The 12,350-nt window shown below is 41.6% G+C and overlaps 1 long non-coding RNA gene across 1 annotated transcript; it reads left to right on the top strand.

Moving 5' to 3' along the window:
* The first annotated feature begins 3,789 nt into the window (after positions 1 to 3,789).
* Positions 3,790 to 12,144, top strand: LOC131998485 (uncharacterized). The gene is made up of 3 exons (XR_009398737.1): positions 3,790 to 4,681; positions 11,622 to 11,694; positions 11,804 to 12,144. It is a non-coding gene; the product is annotated as an uncharacterized LOC131998485 (long non-coding RNA).
* Positions 12,145 to 12,350: the final 206 nt, after the last annotated feature.

The following is a 12,350-nucleotide window of genomic DNA, read 5'->3' as shown; positions in this document are numbered from 1 at the left end:
TAAATAATTTAAATTTCTATTACAAATATTATTACTATTAGCAGTTGTAGCCGTTGAGTGAAGCGGACGTGTTTTTATTTCGCTCTTCAAAGAAACAAATAAATCTATATTGGTATCTCGGAAAAGGTACTACCTATTACGAAAAAATTTTAAAGCCTTTTGGCGTAGGCTAGAAATGGACTCCAAAGACTCAACATCTGCGGTGGTGGCGTCAGATCGCAGCATGTTGTTCTTCCCTCCTATAGGTGTGGGTGCCTTGGCACCTCTAGTCGAGAGTAATGCTTCAAGCGCACAACTAGTCGTCAGACTAATAAATGAGGAAGACACAGATAAACCAGAGGGATTTCACAGTTCGTCCCCAGCCTTTAAGTAAATGTGGAGTTTCTGACTCGGTTTCAGACAGCGACTGTGTCAATGAAACAGTCATCGCAGCCGAATCGAGAGATGAGGGCATCGGGATGACAGCAGAAGTGAGCGATGGCTTTGCTCAGCTCACAAGCAGACCGAGAAAGCGATCCGGTGCACCACGAAGGAGACAGAGGAGTGTGTACTGGCAGCGTAATCGGGCGAAAGCATAGAATGCTGGAAGGGATAGAACTGACATTAAACGCACTTCTGCTGAAGCTGGAAAGAGAATCAGATCTCCCGAAGAGCATAACACTGCTAAAATACTGAAGAAGAAAAAGAGATCCCTGCTTTCAAGCACTCTCGGAAAACCAAGCCAGCCATCCCGCAATGGGGACTCCAGACTGTGTCCTGCGGAGGTGGACATAGTTGGAACAGGAACGAAGGAAGCGCGCACGGCCCCTAAGTCATCATGGAGGACTGTGACTTCCAAAAAGCTACAGCCATCGCGGAAGTGAAAAATGGCCGCTGAGAATGGTAAGGAGCCGCCCTCTTACGCCGGAATGGCAAGAAAGCACAACAGAGATGAGCTGACTTATGCAGTCGTCAATATCGGCTGTGCATCCGGAGGATTCTACCAGATCATCGGTCCCATGTGGAGGATCTGGTTAACGATCGGATTTTTGAACATATGCGGAACTCTGTAGAGGGTCCACCCATACAAATGATGAGCTGCGAGTTTAGAAGGGACATATTTACGCTGCGTTTTGCGTTGGCGGAATGTATTGAAACCATCAAACAGCTCGTCAGAGGTATTCACGCTCCCTGGGAGGGCGAAAAGCTCGACCTTGGGAGAAAGGGCGATATCCCCCAGCTCACAAAGGCTACGGTCTTCATCAAGGGTTGGGGCAGTAAATTTGCGACGGAATGCATGTTGGGATTCTTGGGCAAGCTAAACGAAGGTTTGGTCGCAAAGAAATGGGAGGTCTTCCACAGGGAGGAGAAGGAGGAAGGAACTCTCTTTGTGGTTGGCTTTGATCAAGCCTCCGTGACGAGTTTGGCTAAGACTAAAGGCATGGCGCACTATGGGAGCAAAGCTGTCTTTTTCAAGGTTGGGAAGACTAGGATATGCAGAAATTTTCATTCTGCGACACCAGGCCGTGGAGTGGCAGGTGACTTAACACCCCCCAACAAACAGGGGGCCGACTACGAGACAATCACGGTATCTCTCAATATTGGAAAGACTAGGAGAAGCAATGATCCTAATACTAAAATATCACCCATCACCGACTTAAAGATTCGGAATGCTGGGATAAGTAAAGATCCTAATATTGAAACTTTAGGCAGCGCAGCTACAGGAGACTCAATGCAACCCAACCAACAGGGAGCCGACGATGGTACCATCACCTACTACTAAGATAGGAAAAGATCCTATTATTGACACGCCAGAGAGAACAGGGTATGGAAACCCAATAAAGTTTAACGAACAGGGACCCAACGATGGAGCCATTACCGACTTTATAAAAAATCGGAAGACTAGACTAGCCAATGTACCTAAAACGATGACATCGGGCAGTGCAGTAACAGGAAAGTCAATGCAGTCTAAAGAACAGGGAGGAGACGATGAGATCATCACCTACTCCCCAGGATGCCCATTTACTGGAGGACCAATGATTGAGGTAATCCAGATAAACCTCCACCGGGGCGAGACTGCCACACACGCTCTGATGGAGAAAGTCAGCAAGGGCAAGATTCATATTGCCTTAATTCAGGAGCCATGGACGACCCGGAACAAAGTCTCTGGACTAGACCATATCAACTACCAATTATTCTATGCTATCACTGGTACTCGGCCGGGGACCTGCGTTATTTGTCATAGAAATTTGAATTATATATTTTCCCCGCAATTGTCAACGTCGGATGCAACAGTGGTGAGACAGGGAGACGGTGGAGCATACCTGGCATCACTTTATCTGGTTTCGACTCTCCGACACCGCCACCCACGTCGGAGCTGCAACGGCTGGTAATGAAAGCAAAGCAGACAGGAAACGAGGTACTAATAGGGTGCGATGCGAACTCTCACCACATTTCGTGGGGTAGCACCAATACTAATAAGCGGGGCCAAGCCCTGGCAGAGTTCGTGAATACTAACGACCTAATAACACTTAATATTGGTAACACCGCTACCTTTGTTAATAGGATTAGGGAGGAGGTATTAGATGTGACGATATGTTCGAAAAATGTAATCGATGAGGTTCAGAATTGGAGGGTCTCCAAGGAACTCTCTTTCTCTGAACATCGCTTCATTAGATTGAGAATAGCACTGGCAGCGCCGAATCCGATAAGCTTTCGGAATAAGTTTAAAACCAACTGGACAAAATTCGGAAGGCTACTCAGAAGAAGACTTGGGCAAGATAATTTAGATTGTTCAAGCATAGAAGAGATCGACGAAAATGTCAACAGGATTACGACTGAACGAGAATCCTTCGAAGATAGTTGTCCTCTTCGGGAAAGGAAATCAGCCCAAGAAAAACCCTGAATGACCGGGGAGATTCGCAATATTGGGAAAGAGGTCCGCAGATTTTTTAACAGAGCACGTCGTAAAAAAGCGGAAGTTTATTGGGATGTGTATTACACACGGCTCAAGGAATAAAAGAAGATTACCAGAGCGGCACAACGTGCCTTCTGGAAGCTTTTCAGCGTACAGGTCGATAGCGTTAATGACGCCACCAAGATAAAAAAGATTCTCTCAAAAACCCATGTCCACAGGTTACGAAGGAACTTACGGAGACACCGGAATCTTGGAATAATGACGTTGAGCGAAGGTTTACAATAACGGAATTTATGGTAAAGGAATCCTTGATTAGCTTCAAACTATTTAAGTCACCCGGACCTGATGGAATATTTCCGGCGTTACTACAGATAGAGGCAGACTATCTGGCGCCTCGTCTGGCCAAAATTTTCACAGCGTGCCTAGGACTTTCATATACTCCGAAAGCCTAGCAGGAGGCAAGGGTGGTATTTAAACCTAAGCCCGGCAAGGCAAGTTATGCAACACCAAAGGCCTACAGACCCATAAGCCTTTCGTCCTTTCTACTCAAAACGTATGGAACGTATTATGGACACCATGATTAAGAATATGACATCCAGCGAACTGCTCAACAACAGCATGCATATATTAAGGGAAGGTCGATGGAGACAGCCCTGCACGAGGTTGTGCATAAAATAGAAGAATCTTTCGATGCCAAAACGTACACACTGGTGGTATGGATTGACATCGAGGAGGCTTTTAACAATGTGCGGAGCGATACACTGATCCAATCCTTAGACCTGTACCGGGTGGACCCGGTCCTAAGAGACTAGATAAACCATATGCTAAGGAACAGGTGGATAAATTGTGTGTCCAATGGCATGTATATAAGGGAGAAAATGGAAGAGGGCACGCCACACGGTGCCATTTTATCGCCACCCCTATGGGTGACCACCATAAATGAGCTTTTACGGATGCTGACTGAGGTGTGATCTTGGACGGGAAACTGAATTGGAAGTGTCACATTCAGGAGCGTACTGAGAAGGCTGACAGATGTTGGGCACTATGTAGACGGGCCGTAGGCTCGAAATGGGGCCTGAATCCTACGATAGTCCACTGGCTCTACAGGAGCGTGATTAGACCAATACTTATTTACGCCTCAGTAGTTTGGTGGGCTGCTGTGGAGAAAAAGTGCAACATAAGGAGCATACAACAGGTTCAGAGAACATGTTGTTTTGGCATAGGCGGAGCGATGAGGACCACGCCCACTAGGGCACTGGAGACTATTCTAGATATCCGACCCATTGACCTAAAGATTAAGTGTGAGGCAGTCACTACGGCTATGAGATTTAAGGCGATGGGAAAATGGATTGAGGATGGGAGCAGCTCATACCATCGCGGTATAATCGAGGCGACGATAGGAAACCAGGAAGGAAGGGGAGAGGTTTCCGATCGGATACCTGAGACGAACCTTGAAGTCGAGTACAACGCACTGCTGGCATCGGCACAGTCTTGGATTGACGGAACCCTAGTATTGCCATCCGGAAGATCATGTTACACGGATGGATCAAAGCTAGAGGACAGAGTGGGCCTGGGGGTTTACATTGAAAACCCAGGAACTGTACTGTAAATCGGTGCGGCATGTGATAGCATGTGTAGGGAATGCGGGGAAGATGATGAGTGTTGGTGCATTTCCTTTGTCATTGTCCGGCTTTCGCGTCCATCAGATACCGGTACTTAGGTGGAGACACAATATCAGACATGAACCAACTAAGGAGAATGGCATTGAAAACAATTAAGAATTTTGTAAGTAGCACGGAATTCCTAACTTAAAATTTTCTTTTTTGAGGTTACTTTATAGTTCTTAGAGCGCATAACAAGCCGATTACTGGCTTAGGTGTATGTCCATAGTGGCATGGGGCGGATTAATATCTGCACCCTCTTTTCAACCTAACCTAACCTAACCTATGACAAATAAGGCAGATCCTCGGCCGAGTACCATTGTTTGCATAGTATAATTTGTGGTTGATATGGTTCAGTTGAGAAACTTTATTCCGGATCGTCCGTTGCTCTATAACCTCTAATATACGTACTAAATTTGGTCTGAATCAGTCCACAAACTTATATAGCTTCCATATAAACCGATCTTCTAATTTTTTTTTGAGCGTCTAGAGTGCGGAATACTACAATGACTTTTGTACAATGACTCCTATGACTTTCAGCATTCATGCCAAATATGGTTTGAATCGGTTTATAACCAACAGCAATTCTTATCCATTATCCTTTGTTTGTCTATGAGGAGATACCTGGCAAATAACTTGACAAATGCGATCCATGATGGAGTGTATATAAGATTCGGCCCGGCCGAACTATGCACATTTTTACTTGTTCTAACTCTCACCACTTATATTCCCACCTATGGCTTTGCATTCACACCCATAACGAATGCTTGAGAAAACAAGTAAAAAGGCGTTAAGTTCGGCCGGGCCGAATTTTGAATACCTTCCATCAAAATCCATTGAAAAGGCATACCTTATGCCCCATAGCATCTATATCGAAATATGTTCCGATTTGGACCAAATACTAATAAGTATGTGTCATTGTTCAATTGTGTATAGCAAAATATTGGTCTTTTTAGTAGCTATATCTAAAAATAAACCGATCTGAACCATAAACGACACGGATGTCGAAAAGCAAGTGAAATAAGTCACTGTGTAAAATTTCAGTGAAATCGGATTATAAATGCGCTTTTTATGGAGCCAAGACTTTAAATCGAGATATCGGTCTATAAGGCAGCTATATGCAAATCTGAACCGATTTGCGCAAAGTTGTAAAAAAATGTCGAAGAGCCTAACACAACCCACTGTCCCAAATTTCGGCGAAATCGGACGTTGAATTCGCCTTTTATGGCTCCAAAACCTTAAATCGAGAGATCGATCTATATGACAGCTATATTCAACTTTGGACCGATCTGAGCCAAATCGTCGAAGGATGTCGAATGGCCTAATACAACTCACTGTCTCAACTTTTGGGACATTGGACAATAAATGCGCCTTTTATGGACTTAAGACCCTAAATCGAGAGATCGGTCTATGTGGCAGCTATATCCAAACCTGAACCGATATTAGCCAAATTGAAGAAGGATGTCGAAGGTCCTAACATAACTGACTGTCCCAAATTTCGGCGACATCGGACAATAAATGCGCCTCTTATGGGCCAAAAACCTTAAATCGAGAGATCAGTTTATATGGCAGCTATATCCAAATCTCCACCGTTTTGGGCCAAGTTGCAGAAAAATTTCGAAGAGCCTAACACAACTCATTGTACCGAATTGTGGTAAAGTCGGACAATATATGCGGCTTTTATGGGCCCAAGACCTTTAATCGAGAGATCAGCTATATCCAAATCTGGGCCGATCTGGGCCAAATTTAAAAGAGATGGCCAAGGGCCTAACACAACTCACTGTCCCAAATTCCAGAAAAATCGGATAATAAATGTGGCTTTTATGGGCCTAAGACCCTAAATCGGCGGATCGGTCTATATGGAGGCTATATCAAGATATAGTACGATATAGCCTATTTTCGATCTTAACCTGCCTTTGGACAAAAAAAATCTGTGCAAAGTTTCAGCTCAATATCTCTATTTTTAAAGACTGTAGCGTGATTTCAATAGACAGACGGACGGACATGGCTAGATGATCTTTTATTTTAACGCTGATCAATAATATATATGCTTTATAGGTCGGAAATGGATATTTCGATGTGTTGCAAACGGAATGACAAAATGAGTATACCCCCATCCTTCGGTGATGGGTATAAAAACCATCAATAATTTGTTTTTTAATGCTTCTTTTTCTTTGATTTAAAATTAGTTCCTCACTTTCACGGAAAATTAATTTTCATATATAGCCGTCGCTTCTCTTGAAAAATATCTTTCGACTGCTGCTAATTTAATTAGAATCAATTCATCCATTTGTCCGTAATATGTTCCACAAAATCGGCTTTATAAACCCCTTGGCCGTTTCATAATATACATATATATTACAGCAGTTTAAACATTATATATACAAACAAAGAAACTTTAAAACTAGATAATCTGTTGAGGGTAGAGATCACTCTTTGAAATTAAAAACTGAGGTACTATCAAAATCATGTGCAAAATTTCAAGGCCCTAGTTGGTACAGGCGCCTCTTGGCAGGGCCCTAAAGTTGTCTCCACGGCATTTAGAAAAATTGTTCGGGCTGCGAAATCTTCATTTGTGGTCCGATTTTTTAAATTATTTTTTGTTTTAAATTTTTTTGTTGGAAAGTGCTCAAAAATCGCTACAAAAAGACATCTTGGGAACTACAATATCCGTACTCGTCCCGGAGATATTTTACATTAAGTTTTTATAATTTGTGGTTCGATTTTCATTTTGATGCATGATTTGGATTGGTGAAAAAAATTACATTGTCCTGTACATTAAAAACCCATAATTCAAATTTAAAAATTATTCGGTTGGAAGTAAAACAAGTAACAGCGTGCTAAGTTACGCCGGGCCGAATCTTATATACCCTCCACCATGGATCGCATTTGTCGAGCTCTTGCCACGATATCTCTTTTTAGGCAAACAAAGGATAAAAGAAAAAAATTGCTATGTTATTGGAACAATATCAAGTTATGGTTCATTTCGGACCATAATTGAACTGAATATTGGAGACCATAGTAGAAGTCATTGTGTAAAATTTCAGCCAAATCTAGTAAGAATTCCGCACTGTAGAGGCTGAAGAAGTAAAATAGGGAGATCGGTTTATAGGGGAACTGTTTTAGGCTATAAACAGATTCATGCCATATTCGACATGTATGTTAAAGGTCATGAGAGAAGCCGTTGTACAAAATTTCAGCCAAACCGGATAATACTTGCGCCCTTGCGATTTGAACTAGTTTTAGCACAGTTGTTGAAAGTCATAACAAAATACCTCATGCAAAATTTCAGCCAAATTGGATAGGAATTACCCACTCTAGACGCTCAAGAAATCAAGACCCCCAGATAGGTTTATATGACAGCTTTATCAGGTTATAGACCGATTTCAACCATACTCAGCACAGTTGTTGGTCATAATAAAACATTTCATGCAAAATTTCAGCCAAATCGGATAATAATTGTGCCCTCTAGCGGCTCAAGAAGTCAAGATCCCAGATCGCTTTATATGGCAGCTATATCAAAACATGGACCGATATTGCGCATTTACAATACCAGCCGACCTACACTAATAAGAAGTATTTTTGCAAAATTTTAAGCGACTAGCTTTACTCCTTCGAACGTTAGTGTGCTTTCGATAGACAGACGGACGGACGGGTGGACATGGCTAGTTCGACTTAAAATGTCATGACGATCAAGAATATATATACTTTATGGGGTCTAGATGAATATTTCGAGGAGTTACAAACAAAGTGTATGTTTTGCCTATTTTCGTCAAAATAAGTATTTATTTTCATTGATAAGTCTTTATTAAAGAAACATTCTTAAATACCTTAATTTTTTCTTCTTTTTTATTAAGAGGAATAAGATATGTCAAACTAAAGATATGCTTTGTACTTCAAAACATGCAGTTCTTTATGGAAAAACGCCTCGAGTTCTCATAATGCAAAGCCGAGATCCCCCTTTCGGGCTTATGTTTTTTGACTTGATTGATGGCGAAAATGTTTTGCCTCAAACAATATTTGTATATTTTGTATATTTGTATATTTCCGTAGCCAATTAACCAAAAATTGCGATTTGGAAACCATCTTTCCCTGAAATAGGTATTTTGGGTAATTTCGTGAAAAAAATCGGGCAGAATAAATTTTTATACCCTCCACCATAAGATGGGGGGTATACTAATTTCGTCATTCTGTTTGTAACTACTCGAAATATTCGTTTGAGACCCCATAAAGTATATATATTCTTGATCGTCGTGACATTTTATGTCGATCTAGCCATGTCCGTCCGTCTGTCCGTCCGTCTGTCCGTCCGTCTGTCCGTCCGTCTGTCCGTCCGTCCGTCCGTCCGTCCGTCCGTCCGTCCGTCTGTCTGTCGAAAGCACGCTAACTTCTGAAGGAGTAAAGCTAGCCGCTTGAAATTTTGCACTAATACTTTTTATTAGTGTAGGTCGGTTGGTAGTGTAAATGGGCCATATCGGTCCATGTTTTGATATAGCTGCCATATAAACCGATCTTGGGTCTTGACTTCTTGAGCCTCTAGAGTGCGCAATTCTTATCCGATTGGGATGACATTTTGCACGACGTGTCTTGTTACTATATTCAACAACTGTGCCAAGTATGGTTCAAATCGGTCCATAACCTGATATAGCTGCCATATAAACCGATCTTGGGTCTTGACTTCTTGAGCCTCTAGAGTACGCAATTCTTATCCGATTGGAATGGAATTTCGCACGACGTGTTTATGATACCCAACAACTGTGCCAAGTATGGCTGAAATCGGTCTATAACCTGATATAGCTGCCATATAAACCGATCTTGGGTCTTGAATTCTTGAGCCTCTAGAGGGCACAATTCTTATCCGATTTGAATGAATTTTTGCACGAAGTATTTCGTTATGATATCCAACAACTGTGCCAAGTATGGTTGAAATCGGTCCATAACCTGATATAGCTGTCATATAAACAGATCTGGGGATTTGACTTCTTGAGCTTCTAGAGGGCGCAATTCCTATGCGATTTGGCTGAAATTTTGCATGACGTATTTTATTTTTACTTTCAACAACTGTGTCAAATAAGGTTCAAATCGGTTCATAACCTGATATAGCTGCCATATAAACCGATCTGGGATCTTGACCCCTAGAGGTCGCAATTATTATCCGATATGCCTGAAATTTTGTACGATGGATCCTCTCATGACCATCAACATACGTGTTTATTATGGTCTGAATCGGTCTATAGCCCGATACAGATCCCATATAAATCGTTCTCTCTATTTTACTTCGTGAGCCCCAATGGGCGCAATTCTTATACGAATTGGCTGAAATTTTACACAGGTCTCCAACATATAATTTAATTGTGGTCCGAACCGGACCATATCTTGATATCGTTTTAATAGCAGAGCAACTCTTTTCTTATATCCTTTTTTGCCTAAGAAGAGATGCCGGGAAAAGAACTCGACAAATGCGATCCATGGTGGAGGGTATATAAGATTCGGCACGGCCGAACTTAGAACGCTTTTACTTGTTTGTTTTTTTAAGGACACTTTTATTTAAAACGCAAATCTTTAAGATATCCTTATTAGTTTTTTTCATAGAATTTCTTCAATTTGAGTTTTGGTTAAAAAAGAAACAAGTAAAAGCGTGCATCTCTTCTTAGGCAAAAAAGGATAAAAGAAAAGATTTGCTCTGCGATTAGAGCGATATCAAGATATGGTCCGGTTCGGACTACAATTAAGTAATATGTTGGAGACTTGTGTTTAATATCAGCCAATTCCAATAAGAATTGCGCCCTTTGGGGGCTCAAGAAGTCAAGACCCAAGATCGGTTTTTATGGCAGCTATATCAGGTTATGGACCGATTTAAACCATACTAGCCCCAGTTGTTGGATATCATAACAAAACACGTTGTGCAAAATTTCATTCCAATCGGATAAGAATTGCGCACTCTAGAGGCTCAAGAAGTCAAGACCCAAGATCGGTTTATATGGCAGCTATATCAGATTATGGACCGATTTGAACCGTACTTGGCACAGTTGTTGGATATCATAACAAAACACGTCGTGCTATATCAAAACATGGACCGATATGGCCCATTTACAATACCAACCGACCTAAACTAATAAGAAGTATTTGTGCAAAATTTCAAGCGGCTAGCTTTACTCCTTCGGAAGTTAGTATGCTTTCGACAGACGGACGGACGGACAGACGGACGGACAGGGCTAGATCGACATAAAATGTCACGACGATCAAGAATATATATACTTTATGGGGTCTCAGACGAATATTTCGAGTAGTTACAAACAGAATGACGAAATTAGTATACCCCCCATCCTATGGTGGAGGGTATAACAAGAGGTCAAGTCCCCAGATCTGTTTATATGACAGCTATATGAGGTTATGAAGCGATTTGAACCATACTTGGCACAGTTGTTGGATATCATAACAAAATACTTCGTCCAAAAATTCATTCATATCGTATAAGAATTGCGCCCTGTAGAGGCTCAAGAAGTCAAGACCCAAGATCGGTTCATATGGCAGCTGTATCATGTTATGGACCGATTTGAACCATACTTGGCGCAGTTGTTGGATATCATAACAAAACACGTCGTGCAAAATTTCATTCCAATCAGATAAGAATTGCGCACTCTAGGGGTTCAAGAAGTCAAGACCCAAGATCGGTTTATATGGCAACTATATCAAAACATGGTCCGATATGGCCCATTTACAATACCAACCGACCTACACTGATAAGAAGTATTTGTGCAAAATTTCAAGCGGCTAGCTTTACTCCTTCGGAAGTTAGCGTGCTTTCGACAGACAGACGGACGGACGGACGGACAGACGGACGGACATGGCTAGATCGACATAAAATGTCGCGACGATCAAGAATATATATACTTTATGGGGTCTCAGACGAATAATTCGAGTAGTTGCAAACAGAATGACGAAATTAGTACATCCCCCATCCTATGGTGGATGGTATAAAAATTACGTACTTTGTGCGCACGATTTATTTGTTTTTTCTAGTCTCTGAATATTGAAAATTTAGAATTTTTATTATTTTCTAGGTGTTCGGTTCGGGCACACTGCACTCCATGCCATCCATTCAGTGGTTATTATTTTACCTTGATATTGACAAATGTAAGCAAACAAATGGAACTGTCTTTATTTTTTCTATACTCATATTTCCTATTATTTTTTTTCTCTCTCTCGATTTCGTTTTTTCTTTTTGGAAATTATGCCACCGCAGCACCATACTCGAATGACTGATTTACTGTCAACCTTACATTTTCCGCTTTGCCAGAACGGAAGTTCCGCGCTGTTGGGTGGAAGTATTTGCAAAATACTGTGACAAATTGTAATTATTTCGCTGTGCGTTTCTGCTTTTCCTCCTTCTTCGTCCCCTTCATCGGCTCTGACAGTGTTCGGATTGTGAAAGTGGAAATTTGGAATGTAGGGCTAAAGCATCAACATGCCACCGATGACAATATGTTATCGTCAAACACACCATCATAGTCAGCGGCGCGCAACTGCTGAACTGAGTTTTGTTTATTTGATAACTTCATTAAGATAATTTACAAACTTCATTAAAAACTGATTTTCCCTTTGTATATTTTGGGTTTTGCAACTTTTGTTTGCTACCCTACATTATGAGTTTCTAGCGCAATGTGTCACATTTGCTTTGACACAATTAAGAGCAACGAACTTTATCATTCATTGGGACGCTGCTTCGTGGCAGATGGCGCAGCGCGTAGTAGAAATTTTCTTTTTCCCCAGTTTTAACTGAGAATGACACG

This window comes from Stomoxys calcitrans, chromosome 1, assembly GCF_963082655.1.
Source record: "Stomoxys calcitrans chromosome 1, idStoCalc2.1, whole genome shotgun sequence".
NCBI lineage: Eukaryota > Metazoa > Arthropoda > Insecta > Diptera > Muscidae > Stomoxys > Stomoxys calcitrans.
The sequence above is the reverse complement of the archived record's forward strand: the minus strand, read 5'-3'. Positions and strand labels throughout refer to the sequence as shown.